The following is a 15,680-nucleotide window of genomic DNA, read 5'->3' on the forward strand; positions in this document are numbered from 1 at the left end:
CCCGAGTCTAAACACCCCTAATCTTACACTTATTAACCCCTAATCTGCCGCTCCCGACATCGCAGACACCTGCATTATATTATTAACTCCTAATCTGCCACTCCCGACATCGCTGACACCTGCATTATATTATTAACCCCTAATCTGCCGCTCCGGACACTTCTGCCACCTACATTATACTTATGAACCCCTAATCTGCTGCCCCTAACATCGCCGCCACCTACATTATATTTATTAACCCCTAATCTGCCGTCCCCAATGTCGCCGACACCTACCTACATTTATTAACCCCTAATCTTCCGCCCCTAACATCGCCCGTCACTATATTAAAGTCATTAACCCCTAAATCTAAGTCTAACCCTAACCCCCCCTAACTTAAATATAATTAAAATAAATCTAAATAAAATAACTATCATTAACTAAATTATTCCTATTTAAAACTAAATACTTACCTATAAAATAAACTAATAGTTACATTGTAGCTAGCTTAGGATTTATTTTTATTTTACAGGCAAGTTTGTATTTATTTTAACTAGGTACAATAGTTATTAAATAGTTATTAACTATTTAATAACTACCTAGCTAAAATAAATACAAAAGTACCTGTAAAATAAAACCTAACCTAAGTTACAATTACACCTAACACTACACTATAATTAAATTAATTCCCTAAATTAAATAAAATGATCTAAAGTACAAAAAAAAAACACTAAATTACAGAAAAAAATTAACAAATTACAAGATTTTTAAACTAATTACACCTAATATAATCCCCCTAACAAAATAAAAAAGCCCCCCAAAATAAACAAAAGCCCTACCCTACACTAAATTACAGATAGCCCATAAAAGGGCCTTTTGCTGGGCATTGCCTCAAAGTAATCAGCTCCTTTACCTGTAAAAAAAATTACAAATCCCCCCCAACATTAAAACCCACCACCCACACAACCAACCCTACTCTAAAACCCACCCAATCCCCCGTTAAAAAAACCTAACACTAACCCCTTGAAGATCACCTTACCGGGAGACGTCTTCATCCAACCGGGCAGAAGTGGTCCTCCAGACGGGCAGAAGTCTTCATCCAAGCCGGGCAGAAGTGGTCCTCCAGACGGGCAGAAGTCTTCATCCAGATCGGCATCTTCTATCTTCATCCATCCGGCGCGGAGCGGGTCCATCTTCAAGACATCCGACGCAGAGCATCCTCTTCTTCCGGCGACTAACACAGAATGAAGGTTCCTTTAAATGATGTCATCCAAGATAGCGTCCCTTCAATTCCGATTGGCTGATAGAATTCTATCAGCCAATCGGAATTAAGGTAGAAAAAATCCTATTGGATGATGCAATCAGCCAATAGAATTGAGCGCATTCTATTGGCTGATTTGAACAGCCAATAGAATGTCAGCTCAATCCTATTGGCTGATCCAATCAGCCAATAGGATTTTTTCTACCTTAATTCCGATTGGCTGATAGAATTCTATCAGCCAATCGGAATTGAAGGGACGCCATCTTGGATGACGTCATTTAAAGGAACCTCCGTGTCAGATGTCTTGAAGATGGACCCGCTCCGCGCCCGATGGATTAAGATAGAAGATGCCGTCTGGATGAAGACTTCTGCCCGTCTGGAGGACTACTTCTGCTTGGCTTGGATGAAGACTTCTGCCCGTCTGGAGAACAACTTCTGCCCGGTTGGATGAAGACGTCTCCCTTTAAGGTGTTCTTCAAGGGGTTAGTGTTATTTTTTTTTAAGGGGGGATTGGGTGGGTTTTAGAGTAGGGTTTGTTGTGAGGGTGGTGGGTTTTAATGTTGGGCGGGATTTGTAATTTATTTTACAGATAAAAGAGCTGATTACTTTGGGGCAATTCCCCCGCAAAAGGCCCTTTTAAGGGCTATTTGTAATTTAGTGTAGGGTAGGGCTTTTTTATTTTGGGGGGGCTTTTTTATTTTGTTAGGGGGATTAGATTAGGTGTAATTAGTTTAAAAATGTTGTAATTTGTTTATTTTTTATGTAATTTAGTGTTTGTTTTTTTTGTACTTTAGATAATTTTATTTAATTTAGGGAATTAATTTAATTATAGTGGAGTGTTAGGTGTAATTGTAACTTAGGTTAGGTTTTATTTTACAGGTACTTTTGTATTTATTTTAGCTAGGTAGTTATTAAATAGTTGATAACTATTTAATAACTATTCTACCTAGTTAAAATAATTACAAACTTGCCTGTAAAATAAAAATAAACCCTAAGCTGGCTACAATGTAACTATTAGTTTATTTTATAGGTAAGTATTTAGTTTTAAATAGGAATAATTTAGTTAATGATAGTTATTTTATTTAGATTTATTTTAATTATATTTAAGTTGGGGGGGTTAGGGTTAGACTTAGATTTAGATTTAGGGGTTAATAACTTTAATATAGTGGCGGCGACGTTGGGGGCAGAAGATTAGGAGTTAATAAATGTAGGTAGGTGTCAGCGATGTTAGGGATGGCAGATTAGGGGTTAATAATATTTAACTAATGTTTGCGAGGCGGGAGTGTGACGGTTTAGGGGTTAATATATTTATTATAGTGGCGGCGATGTCCGGTTCGGCAGATTAGGGGTTAAAAAATGTATTTCAGTGTTTGCGATATGGGAGGGCCTCGGTTTAGGGGTTAATAGGTAGTTTATGGGTGTTAGTGTACTTTTTAGCACTTTGGTTAAGAGTTTTATGTAGGGATGCACCGAAATGAAAATTCTGGACCGAAACCGATACCGAAAATTCAGGATGATCCTGGCCGAAAACCGAAACGAAACCGAAATTGTTTTTTTCTTTTTTAACTATAGTGTGTGTGTGTAGCTGAGAGAGCTTGTAGGCGGGAAAGCTCCAACAAATGGACATGGTCACTTGTACAGTAGGGCGTGATCTGCAGTGAAACTGTAGCTCTATAAGGGAGAGCGTGGTTATAGCCAGACAACAATACGAGGTAGACATGTGTTTTGTTTTTGGGTGTAGTTATCCGTGCGATGAACGTGGCTCCACCTGATCGTCTCTCATCGTATCTCCCCCTAGTTCCTGGTTCGGGTCTCACACTGACCCGTCAGATTATATGTCCGGAGTCCCAAATGGAGTCTGCCTGTCACCTATCACCAGGACCACTGGACTTAGCTACAACCTTACGTGCAAGGTGGGTATAGAAAGTTACTGTGCTTTTTTGTATACACTGTCTGTTGGGTGCTAATTTGTACCAACTGTGTGCGAGCTTGGGGCTTATGCTTATAAAGTGTGCACGCATATTTGCCTCAGGCGATTAGAATGTCTATGCACAAGAGGCTGATGTATGAGCACTGTATATAAGGCTTAAAGATATTCACTGTGTGTGCTTAGGGCTGTTTCGGATAATATCAAGTGTTTATTAAACATGTTACTTATCCTCCTTTGATATTTGTATTCACTATTCAGAACTTTGGTTTCCTTCTCTGCTGGTTTCAAATATCATCATGTAATGGTACTTATGTGTGTGCTCTGTGTACCATGCCAGTGCTGTGCTGCTCACCTTATGCTAAGGATAGACATGTAACTCACTAGAACAGGATGTCATGGTACTTATGTGTGTGCTGTGTGTACCAGTGCTGTGCTGCTCACCTTATGCTAAGGATAGACATGTAACTCACTAGAACAATATGTCATGGTACTTATGTGTGTGCTGTGTGTACCAGTGCTGTGCTGCTCACCTTATGCTAAGGATAGACATGTAACTCAATAGAACAGGATGTCATGGTACTTATGTGTGTGCTCTGTGTACCAGTGCTGTGCTGCTCACCTTATGCTAAGGATAGACATGTAACTCACTAGAACAGGATGTCATGGTACTTATGTGTGTGCTCTGTGTACCATGCCAGTGCTGTGCTGCTCACCTTATGCTAAGGATAGACATGTAACTCACTAGAACAGGATGTCATGGTACTTATGTGTGTGCTCTGTGTACCATGCCAGTGCTGTGCTGCTCACCTTATGCTAAGGATAGACATGTAACTCACTAGAACAGGATGTCATGGTACTTATGTGTGTGCTCTGTGTACCAGTGCTGTGCTGCTCACCTTATGCTAAGGATAGACATGTAACTCACTAGAACAGGATGACATGGTACTTATGTGTGTGCTCTGTGTACCATGCAGTGCTGTGCTGCTCACCTTATGCTAAGGATAGACATGTAACTCAATAGAACAGGATGTCATGGTACTTATGTGTGTGCTCTGTGTACCAGTGCTGTGCTGCTCACCTTATGCTAAGGATAGACATGTAACTCACTAGAACAGGATGTCATGGTACTTATGTGTGTGCTCTGTGTACCATGCTGTGCTGTGCTGCTCACCTTATGCTAAGGATAGACATGTAACTCAATAGAACAGGATGTCATGGTACTTATGTGTGTGCTCTGTGTACCATGCTGTGCTGTGCTGCTCACCTTATGCTAAGGATAGACATGTAACTCAATAGAACAGGATGTCATGGTACTTATATGTGTGTGCTCTGTGTACCATGCTGTGCTGTGCTGCTCACCTTATGCTAAGGATAGACATGTAACTCACTAGAACAGGATGTCATGGTACTTATGTGTGTGCTCTGTGTACCTGTGCTGTGCTGCTCACCTTATGCTAAGGATAGACATGTAACTCAATAGAACAGGATGTCATGGTACTTATGTGTGTGCTCTGTGTACCATGCCAGTGCTGTGCTGCTCACCTTATGCTAAGGATAGACATGTAACTCACTAGAACAGGATGTCATGGTACTTATGTGTGTGCTCTGTGTACCAGTGCTGTGCTGCTCACCTTATGCTAAGGATAGACATGTAACTCACTAGAACAGGATGTCATGGTACTTATGTGTGTGCTCTGTGTACCATGCCAGTGCTGTGCTGTTCACCTTATGCTAAGGATAGGCATGTAACTCAATAGAACAGGATGTCATGGTACTTATGTGTGTGCTCTGTGTACCAGTGCTGTGCTGCTCACATTATGCTAAGGATAGACATGTAACTCAATAGAACAGGATGTCATGGTACCTATGTGTGTGCTCTGTGTACCATGCCAGTGCTGTGCTGCTCACCTTATGCTAAGGATAGACATGTAACTCACTAGAACAGGATGTCATGGTACTTATGTGTGTGCTCTGTGTACCATTGCTGTGCTGTGCTGCTCGCCTTATGCTAAGGATAGACATGTAACTCACTAGAACAGGATGTCATGGTACTTATGTATGTGCTCTGTGTACCAGTGCTGTGCTGCTCACCTTATGCTAAGGATAGACATGTAACTCAATAGAACAGGATGTCATGGTACTTATGTGTGTGCTCTGTGTACCATGCCAGTGCTGTGCTGCTCACCTTATGCTAAGGATAGACATGTAACTCACTAGAACAGGATGTCATGGTACTTATGTGTGTGCTCTGTGTACCAGTGCTGTGCTGCTCACCTTATGCTAAGGATAGACATGTAACTCAATAGAACAGGATGTCATGGTACTTATGTGTGTGCTCTGTGTACCAGTGCTGTGCTGCTCACCTTATGCTAAGGATAGACATGTAACTCACTAGAACAGGATGTCATGGTACTTATGTGTGTGCTCTGTGTACCAGTGCTGTGCTGTGCTGCTCACCTTATGCTAAGGATAGACATGTAACTCACTAGAACAGGATGTCATGGTACTTATGTGTGTGCTCTGTGTACCAGTGCTGTGCTGCTCACCTTATGCTAAGGATAGACATGTAACTCAATAGAACAGGATGTCATGGTACTTATGTGTGTACTCTGTGTACCAGTGCTGTGCTGCTCACCTTATGCTAAGGATAGACATGTAACTCAATAGAACAGGATGACATGGTACTTATGTGTGTGCTCTGTGTACCATGCCAGTGCTGTGCTGCTCACCTTATGCTTAGGATAGACATGTAACTCAATAGAACAGGATGTAATGGTACCTATGTGTGTGCTGTGTGTACCAGTGCTGTGCTGTGCTGCTCACCTTATGCTAAGGATAGACATGTAACTCACTAGAACAGGATGTCATGGTACTTATGTGTGTGCTCTGTGTACCAGTGCTGTGCTGTGCTGCTCACCTTATGCTAAGGATAGACATGTAACTCAATAGAACAGGATGTCATGGTACTTATGTGTGTGCTCTGTGTACCATGCAGTGCTGTGCTGTTCACCTTATGCTAAGGATAGACATGTAACTCAATAGAACAGGATGTAATGGTACTTATGTATGTGCTCTGTGTACCAGTGCTGTGCTGCTCACCTTATGCTAAGGATAGACATGTAACTCACTAGAACAGGATGTCATGGTACTTATGTGTGTGCTCTGTGTACCATGCAGTGCTGTGCTGCTCACCTTATGCTAAGGATAGACATGTAACTCAATAGAACAGGATGTAATGGTACTTATGTGTGTGCTCTGTGTACCAGTGCTGTGCTGCTCACCTTATGCTAAGGATAGACATGTAACTCAATAGAACAGGATGTAATGGTACTTATGTGTGTGCTCTGTGTACCATTGCTGTGCTGTGCTGCTCGCCTTATGCTAAGGATAGACATGTAACTCACTAGAACAGGATGTCATGGTACTTATGTGTGTGCTCTGTGTACCATGCCAGTGCTGTGCTGCTCACCTTATGCTAAGGATAGACATGTAACTCACTAGAACAGGATGACATGGTACTTATGTGTGTGCTCTGTGTACCATGCCAGTGCTGTGCTGCTCACCTTATGCTAAGGATAGACATGTAACTCAATAGAACAGGATGTCATGGTACTTATGTGTGTGCTCTGTGTACCAGTGCTGTGCTGCTCACATTATGCTAAGGATAGACATGTAAGTCACTAGAACAGGATGTCATGGTACTTATGTGTGTGCTCTGTGTACCATGCCAGTGCTGTGCTGCTCACCTTATGCTACGGATAGACATGTAACTCAATAGAACAGGATGTCATGGTACTTATGTGTGTGCTCTGTGTACCAGTGCTGTGCTGTGCTGCTCACCTTATGCTAAGGATAGACATGTAACTCACTAGAACAGGATGTCATGGTACTTATGTGTGTGCTCTGTGTACCAGTGCTGTGCTGCTCACCTTATGCTAAGGATAGACATGTAACTCACTAGAACAGGATGTCATGGTACTTATGTGTGTGCTCTGTGTACCAGTGCTGTGCTGTGCTGCTCACCTTATGCTAAGGATAGACATGTAACTCAATAGAACAGGATGTCATGGTACTTATGTGTGTGCTCTGTGTACCAGTGCTGTGCTGCTCACCTTATGCTAAGGATAGACATGTAACTCAATAGAACAGGATGTCATGGTACTTATGTGTGTGCTCTGTGTACCATGCCAGTGCTGTGCTGCTCACCTTATGCTAAGGATAGACATGTAACTCACTAGAATAGGATGTCATGGTACTTATGTGTGTGCTCTGTGTACCATGCCAGTGCTGTGCTGCTCACCTTATGCTAAGGATAGACATGTAACTCACTAGAACAGGATGTCATGGTACTTATGTGTGTGCTCTGTGTACCAGTGCTGTGCTGCTCACCTTATGCTAAGGATAGACATGTAACTCACTAGAACAGGATGTCATGGTACTTATGTGTGTGCTCTGTGTACCAGTGCTGTGCTGTGCTGCTCACCTTATGCTAAGGATAGACATGTAACTCACTAGAACAGGATGTCATGGTACTTATGTGTGTGCTCTGTGTACCAGTGCTGTGCTGCTCACCTTATGCTAAGGATAGACATGTAACTCACTAGAACAGGATGTCATGGTACTTATGTGTGTGCTCTGTGTACCATGCCAGTGCTGTGCTGCTCACCTTATGCTAAGGATAGACATGTAACTCAATAGAACAGGATGTCATGGTACTTATGTGTGTGCTCTGTGTACCAGTGCTGTGCTGCTCACCTTATGCTAAGGATAGACATGTAACTCAATAGAACAGGATGACATGGTACTTATGTGTGTGCTCTGTGTACCAGTGCTGTGCTGCTCACCTTATGCTAAGGAAAGACAGGTAACTCAATAGAACAGGATGTCATGGTACTTATGTGTGTGCTCTGTGTACCAGTGCTGTGCTGTGCTGCTCACCTTATGCTAAGGATAGACATGTAACTCACTAGAACAGGATGTCATGGTACTTATGTGTGTGCTCTGTGTACCAGTGCTGTGCTGCTCACCTTATGCTAAGGATAGACATGTAACTCACTAGAACAGGATGTCATGGTACTTATGTGTGTGCTCTGTGTACCAGTGCTGTGCTGCTCACCTTATGCTTAGGATAGACATGTAACTCACTAGAACAGGATGTCATGGTACTTATGTGTGTGCTCTGTGTACCAGTGCTGTGCTGTGCTGCTCACCTTATGCTAAGGATAGACATGTAACTCAATAGAACAGGATGTAATGGTACTTATGTGTGTGCTCTGTGTACCAGTGCTGTGCTGTGCTGCTCACCTTATGCTAAGGATAGACATGTAACTCACTAGAACAGGATGTCATGGTACTTATGTGTGTGCTCTGTGTACCATGCCAGTGCTGTGCTGCTCACCTTATGCTAAGGATAGACATGTAACTCACTAGAACAGGATGACATGGTACTTATGTGTGTGCTCTGTGTACCAGTGCTGTGCTGCTCACCTTATGCTAAGGATAGACATGTAACTCACTAGAACAGGATGTCATGGTACTTATGTGTGTGCTCTGTGTACCATGCCAGTGCTGTGCTGCTCACCTTATGCTAAGGATAGACATGTAACTCAATAGAACAGGATGTCATGGTACTTATGTGTGTGCTCTGTGTACCAGTGCTGTGCTGCTCACCTTATGCTAAGGATAGACATGTAACTCAATAGAACAGGATGTCATGGTACTTATGTGTGTGCTCTGTGTACCATGCAGTGCTGCTCACCTTATGCTAAGGATAGACATGTAACTCAATAGAACAGGATGTCATGGTACTTATGTGTGTGCTCTGTGTACCATGCCAGTGCTGTGCTGCTCACCTTATGCTAAGGATAGACATGTAACTCACTAGAACAGGATGTCATGGTACTTATGTGTGTGCTCTGTGTACCATGCCAGTGCTGTGCTGCTCACCTTATGCTAAGGATAGACATGTAACTCACTAGAACAGGATGTCATGGTACTTATGTGTGTGCTCTGTGTACCAGTGCTGTGCTGCTCACCTTATGCTAAGGATAGGCATGTAACTCACTAGAACAGGATGTCATGGTACTTATGTGTGTGCTCTGTGTACCAGTGCTGTGCTGCTCACCTTATGCTAAGAATAGACATGTAACTCACTAGAACAGGATGTCATGGTACTTATGTGTGTGCTCTGTGTACCAGTGCTGTGCTGTGCTGCTCACCTTATGCTAAGGATAGACATGTAACTCAATAGAACAGGATGTCATGGTACTTATGTGTGTGCTCTGTGTACCATGCCAGTGCTGTGCTGCTCACCTTATGCTAAGGATAGACATGTAACTCAATAGAACAGGATGTCATGGTACTTATGTGTGTGCTCTGTGTACCAGTGCTGTGCTGCTCACCTTATGCTAAGGATAGGCATGTAACTCAATAGAACAGGATGTCATGGTACTTATGTGTGTGCTCTGTGTACCAGTGCTGTGCTGTGCTGCTCACCTTATGCTAAGGATAGACATGTAACTCACTAGAACAGGATGTCATGGTACTTATGTGTGTGCTGTGTGTACCAGTGCTGTGCTGCTCACCTTATGCTAAGGATAGACATGTAACTCACTAGAACAGGATGTCATGGTACTTATGTGTGTGCTCTGTGTACCAGTGCTGTGCTGCTCACCTTATGCTAAGGATAGACATGTAACTCAATAGAACAGGATGTCATGGTACTTATGTGTGTGCTCTGTGTACCAGTGCTGTGCTGCTCACCTTATGCTAAGGATAGACATGTAACTCACTAGAACAGGATGTCATGGTACTTATGTGTGTGCTCTGTGTACCATGCCAGTGCTGTGCTGCTCACCTTATGCTAAGGATAGACATGTAACTCACTAGAACAGGATGTCATGGTACTTATGTGTGTGCTCTGTGTACCAGTGCTGTGCTGCTCACATTATGCTAAGGATAGACATGTAACTCAATAGAACAGTATGTCATGGTACTTATGTGTGTGCTCTGTGTACCAGTGCTGTGCTGCTCACCTTATGCTAAGGATAGACATGTAACTCACTAGAACAGGATGACATGGTACTTATGTGTGTGCTCTGTGTACCAGTGCTGTGCTGCTCACCTTATGCTAAGGATAGACATGTAACTCACTAGAACAGGATGTCATGGTACTTATGTGTGTGCTCTGTGTACCAGTGCTGTGCTGCTCACCTTATACTAAGGATAGACATGTAACTCACTAGAACAGGATGTCATGGTACTTATGTGTGCTCTGTGTACCATGCCAGTGCTGTGCTGCTCACCTTATGCTAAGTATAGACATGTAACTCACTAGAACAGGATGTCATGGTACTTATGTGTGCTCTGTGTACCATGCCAGTGCTGTGCTGCTCACCTTATGCTAAGTATAGACATGTAACTCACTAGAACAGGATGTCATGGTACTTATGTGTGTGCTCTGTGTACCAGTGCTGTGCTGCTCACCTTATGCTAAGGATAGACATGTAACTCAATAGAACAGGATGTCATGGTACTTATGTGTGTGCTCTGTGTACCATGCCAGTGCTGTGCTGCTCACCTTATGCTAAGGATAGACATGTAACTCAATAGAACAGGATGTCATGGTACTTATGTGTGTGCTCTGTACCATGCCAGTGCTGTGCTGCTCACCTTATGCTAAGGATAGACATGTAACTCAATAGAACAGGATGTCATGGTACTTATGTGTGCGCTCTGTGTACCATGCCAGTGCTGTGCTGCTCACCTTATGCTAAGGATAGACATGTAACTCAATAGAACAGGATGTCATGGTACTTATGTGTGTGCTCTGTGTACCAGTGCTGTGCTGCTCACCTTATGCTAAGGATAGGCATGTAACTCACTAGAACAGGATGTCATGGTACTTATGTGTGTGCTCTGTGTACCAGTGCTGTGCTGCTCACCTTATGCTAAGGATAGACATGTAACTCAATAGAACAGGATGTCATGGTACTTATGTGTGTGCTCTGTGTACCAGTGCTGTGCTGCTCACCTTATGCTAAGGATAGACATGTAACTCACTAGCACAGGATGTCATGGTACTTATGTGTGTGCTCTGTGTACCAGTGCTGTGCTGTGCTGTTCACCTTATGCTAAGGATAGACATGTAACTCACTAGAACAGGATGTCATGGTACTTATGTGTGTGCTCTGTGTACCATGCCAGTGCTGTGCTGCTCACCTTATGCTAAGGATAGACATGTAACTCACTAGAACAGGATGTCATGGTACTTATGTGTGTGCTCTGTGTACCATGCCAGTGCTGTGCTGCTCACCTTATGCTAAGGATAGACATGTAACTCAATAGAACAGGATGCCATGGTACTTATGTGTGTGCTCTGTGTACCATGCCAGTACTGTGCTGCTCACCTTATGCTAAGGATAGACATGTACCTCAATAGAACAGGATGTCATGGTACTTATGTGTGTGCTCTGTGTACCAGTGCTGTGCTGTGCTGCTCACCTTATGCTAAGGATAGACATGTAACTCAATAGAACAGGATGTCATGGTACTTATGTGTGTGCTCTGTGTACCATGCCAGTGCTGTGCTGCTCACCTTATGCTAAGGATAGACATGTAACTCACTAGAACAGGATGTCATGGTAGTTATGTGTGTGCTCTGTGTACCAATGCTGTGCTGCTCACCTTATGCTAAGGATAGACATGTAACTCACTAGAACAGGATGTCATGGTACTTATGTGTGTGCTCTGTGTACCATGCCAGTGCTGTGCTGCTCACCTTATGCTAAGGATAGACATGTAACTCAATAGAACAGGATGTCATGGTACTTATTTGTGTGCTCTGTGTACCAGTGCTGTGCTGCTCACCTTATGCTAAGGATAGACATGTAACTCACTAGAACAGGATGTCATGGTACTTATGTGTGTGCTCTGTGTACCAGTGCTGTGCTGTGCTGCTCACCTTATGCTAAGGATAGACATGTAACTCACTAGAACAGGATGTCATGGTACTTATGTGTGTGCTCTGTGTACCATGCCAGTGCTGTGCTGTTCACCTTATGCTAAGGATAGACATGTAACTCACAAGAACAGGATGTCATGGTACTTATGTGTGTGCTCTGTGTACCAGTGCTGTGCTGTGCTGCTCACCTTATGCTAAGGATAGACATGTAACTCACTAGAACAGGATGTCATGGTACTTATGTGTGTGCTCTGTGTACCATGCCAGTGCTGTGCTGCTCACCTTATGCTAAGGATAGGCATGTAACTCACTAGAACAGGATGTCATGGTACTTATGTGTGTGCTCTGTGTACCAGTGCTGTGCTGCTCACATTATGCTAAGGATAGACATGTAACTCACTAGAACAGGATGTCATGGTACTTATGTGTGTGCTCTGTGTACCATGCCAGTGCTGTGCTGCTCACCTTATGCTAAGGATAGACATGTAACTCACTAGAACAGGATGTCATGGTACTTATGTGTGTGCTCTGTGTACCATGCCAGTGCTGTGCTGCTCACCTTATGCTAAGGATAGGCATGTAACTCACTAGCACAGGATGTCATGGTACTTATGTGTGTGCTGTGTGTACCAGTGCTGTGCTGTGCTGCTCACCTTATGCTAAGGATAGACATGTAACTCAATAGAACAGGATGTCATGGTACTTATGTGTGTGCTCTGTGTACCATGCCTGTGCTGTGCTGCTCACCTTATGCTAAGGATAGACATGTAACTCAATAGAACAGGATGTCATGGTACTTATGTGTGTGCTCTGTGTACCATGCCAGTGCTGTGCTGCTCACCTTATGCTAAGGATAGACATGTAACTCACTAGAACAGGATGTCATGGTACTTATGTGTGTGTGCTCTGTGTACCAGTGCTGTGCTGTGCTGCTCACCTTATGCTAAGGATAGACATGTAACTCACTAGAACAGGATGTCATGGTACTTATGTGTGTGCTCTGTGTACCATGCCAGTGCTGTACTGCTCACCTTATGCTAAGGATAGACATGTAACTCACTAGAACAGGATGTCATGGTACTTATGTGTGTGCTCTGTATACCATGCCAGTGCTGTACTGCTCACCTTATGCTAAGGATAGACATGTAACTCACTAGAACAGGATGTCATGGTACTTATGTGTGTGCTCTGTGTACCATGCCAGTGCTGTACTGCTCACCTTATGCTAAGGATAGACATGTAACTCAATAGAACAGGATGTCATGGTACTTGTGTGTGTGCTCTGTGTACCAGTGCTGTGCTGTGCTGCTCACCTTATGCTAAGGATAGACATGTAACTCACTAGAACAGGATGTCATGGTACTTATGTGTGTGCTCTGTGTACCATGCCAGTGCTGTGCTGCTCACCTTATGCTAAGGATAGGCATGTAACTCAATAGAACAGGATGTCATGGTACTTATGTGTGTGCTCTGTGTACCAGTGCTGTGCTGCTCACCTTATGCTAAGGATAGACATGTAACTCACTAGAACAGGATGTCATGGTACTTATGTGTGTGCTCTGTGTACCATGCCTGTGCTGTGCTGCTCACATTATGCTAAGGATAGACATGTAACTCAATAGAACAGGATGTCATGGTACTTATGTGTGTGCTCTGTGTACCAGTGCTGTGCTGCTCACCTTATGCTAAGGATAGACATGTAACTCAATAGAACAGGATGTCATGGTACTTATGTGTGTGCTCTGTGTACCAGTGCTGTGCTGCTCACCTTATGCTAAGGATAGACATGTAACTCACTAGAACAGGATGTCATGGTACTTATGTGTGTGCGCTGTGTACCAGTGCTGTGCTGCTTACCTTATGCTAAGGATAGACATGTAACTCAATAGAACAGGATGTCATGGTACTTATGTGTGTGCTCTGTGTACCAGTGCTGTGCTGCTCACCTTATGCTAAGGATAGACATGTAACTCACTAGAACAGGATGTCATGGTACTTATGTATGTGCTCTGTGTACCAGGCCAGAGCTGTGCTGCTCACCTTATGCTAAGGATAGACATGTAACTCAATAGAACAGGATGTAATGGTACTTATGTGTATGTTCTGTGTACCATGCCAGTGCTGTGCTGCTCACCTTATGCTAAGGATAGACATGTAACTCACTAGAACAGGATATCATGGTACTTATGTGTGTGCTCTGTGTACCAGTGCTGTGCTGCTCACCTTATGCTAAGGATAGACATGTAACTCACTAGAACAGGATGTCATGGTACTTATGTGTGTGCTCTGTGTGCCAGTGCTGTGCTGCTCACCTTATGCTAAGGAAAGACAGGTAACTCAATACAACAGGATGTCATGGTACTTATGTGTGTGCTCTGTGTACCATGCCAGTGCTGTGCTGCTCACCTTATGCTAAGGATAGACATGTAACTCACTAGAACAGGATGTCATGGTACTTATGTGTGTGCTCTGTGTACCAGTGCTGTGCTGCTCACCTTATGCTAAGGATAGACATGTAACTCACTAGAACAGGATGTCATGGTACTTATGTGTGTGCTCTGTGTACCAGTGCTGTGCTGCTCACCTTATGCTAAGGATAGACATGTAACTCACTAGAACAGGATGTCATGGTACTTATGTGTGTGCTCTGTGTACCATGCCAGTGCTGTGCTGCTCACCTTATGCTAAGGATAGACATGTAACTCACTAGATCAGGATGTCATGGTACTTATGTGTGTGCTCTGTGTACCAGTGCTGTGCTGTTCACCTTATGCTAAGGATAGGCATGTAACTCACTAGAACAGGATGTCATGGTACTTATGTGTGTGCTCTGTGTACCATGCCAGTGCTGTGCTGCTCACCTTATGCTAAGGATAGACATGTAACTCACTAGAACAGGATGTCATGGTACTTATGTGTGTGCTCTGTGTACCATGCCAGTGCTGTGCTGCTCACCTTATGCTAAGGATAGACATGTAACTCAATAGAACAGGATGTCATGGTACTTATGTGTGTGCTCTGTGAACCATGCCAGTGCTGTGCTGCTCACCTTATGCTAAGGATAGGCATGTAACTCAATAGAACAGGATGTCATGGTACTTATGTGTGTGTGCTGTGTGTACCAGTGCTGTGCTGCTCACCTTATGCTAAGGATAGACATGTAACTCACTAGAACAGGATGTCATGGTACTTATGTGTGTGCTCTGTGTACCAGTGCTGTGCTGCTCACCTTATGCTAAGGATAGACATGTAACTCAATAGAACAGGATGTCAGGGTACTTATGTGTGTGCTCTGTGTACCATGCCAGTGCTGTGCTGCTCACCTTATGCTAAGGATAGACATGTAACTCACTAGAACAGGATGTCATGGTACTTATGTGTGTGCTCTGTGTACCATGCAGTGCTGTGCTGCTCACCTTATGCTAAGGATAGACATGTAACTCACTAGAACAGGATGTCATGGTACTTATGTGTGTGCTCTGTGTACCATGCCAGTGCTGTGCTGCTCACCTTATGCTAAGGATAGACATGTAACTCACTAGAACAGG

The 15,680-nt window shown here is 43.5% G+C and overlaps 1 protein-coding gene across 1 annotated transcript in view; it reads right to left on the minus strand.

The window, feature by feature from the left end:
• Window positions 1-15,680, minus strand: part of LOC128639742 (uncharacterized) — a 272,419-nt gene that overhangs the window by 63,456 nt on the left and 193,283 nt on the right. The window lies entirely within an intron of this gene.

This window comes from Bombina bombina, chromosome 9 (genome assembly GCF_027579735.1).
Source record: "Bombina bombina isolate aBomBom1 chromosome 9, aBomBom1.pri, whole genome shotgun sequence".
Classification (NCBI taxonomy): Eukaryota; Metazoa; Chordata; class Amphibia; order Anura; family Bombinatoridae; genus Bombina; species Bombina bombina.